This window comes from Etheostoma spectabile, chromosome 15, assembly GCF_008692095.1.
Source record: "Etheostoma spectabile isolate EspeVRDwgs_2016 chromosome 15, UIUC_Espe_1.0, whole genome shotgun sequence".
Lineage (NCBI taxonomy): Eukaryota > Metazoa > Chordata > Actinopteri > Perciformes > Percidae > Etheostoma > Etheostoma spectabile.
Genome location: NC_045747.1, coordinates 34,208,906 through 34,210,141, shown reverse-complemented (window position 1 = coordinate 34,210,141; position 1,236 = coordinate 34,208,906). Strand labels below are relative to the sequence as shown.

General features: G+C 40.7%; 1 protein-coding gene across 4 annotated transcripts in view; it reads right to left on the bottom strand.

The window, feature by feature from the left end:
• The window catches only part of si:dkeyp-72e1.9 (syntaxin-binding protein 4), a 127,167-nt gene that overhangs the window by 78,253 nt on the left and 47,678 nt on the right, over window positions 1-1,236 (bottom strand). The window lies entirely within an intron of this gene.

The window sequence follows — 1,236 nt, the reverse complement described above, 5'->3', positions numbered from 1 at the left end:
TATATATATATATATATATATATAGGTCCATACATATAGAGTAAAGTATACCCACTACAACACATTAGACTACTCCACTGATTTCCCCCAGTTACAGTTTGGGTCGCCTACATATTTTGCCAGCTTGTGAACATAGGTGGGGTTGTTGGACATTATTAGAATAAAATAAAATATTTCCCAGGGGAAATTTGTCTTTGGCTTGCTTTACAACACAAATATGTAACAAAAAAAACAACAAAGAAACTAACAAAAAGATCATAAGATCAACAAAGTACTTTAGGACATATAGAGGGAGGACACATGTGAATGACGGCATTTTCAAAAGTGGCTGTAATTATTACAGTGTAACAAGTTTACCACTGGAGTTCAGCAGCTTTATAGAGGTTGGGATAAAGCCATAACTTGCAGGCATTTCTTCTTTTATTGTTCTTTTACATTTGAAAAAAAGTGTTTATGTAAAAAAAATCAGAGCAGAATGGGTTTAGATGTCTTTAAACACATGACTACATAAGTGCCCCGCTCTCCCTTTAAAAAAGCAATTTTAATCCTCAGTTGACATTCATTACTTAGCATTGTCATTCCTCTGAGCAGCCGTGTATTTATTTATTTTGCTGCCTGTCAAAATAATACCAGCATCGCGGTCACAGCTGGTAATAAAGATACACACCACAAGTAGAGATGAGGGGTCACAGTGTAGTACACACCCTCATACTGTGCTTCTGACGGGATATAGCTCCTTACCAGGTACTGTCAGGGGGCCTCATACCTGCTCGCTGACTGGCTAGTAGTACTTACCTAGGACTGTCAGGGCCCTCATACCGCCTTCGACTGGGTAGTCCGTTACCTAGGTACTGTCAGGGCCCTTAATACTGCTCCGGACATGGCTAGTAGTCCTTACCTAGGTACTCAGGGCCCCTCATACTCTGCTTTGATGGCTAGTAGTCCTTACTAGGTAAGTCAGGGCCTCATACTCTGCTTCTGACTGGCTAGTAGTCCTTACCTAGGTACTGTCAGGGCCCTATACTCTGCTTCTGACTGGCTAGTTAGACTACCTAGGTACTGAGCATGTGTGACTCCCAACAAAGATGGAACAGAAGTGAGATGTCTCACTCTCTAGCTGAAACAGAGAGCTCAACACACAGGGTGAAAAGAGGAGCTGCAGCAATCAGAACAACAAATATATGGTATTTTTGTAAATTAAACCACATAAACCTATTCTGGTACAACCTTAAAATA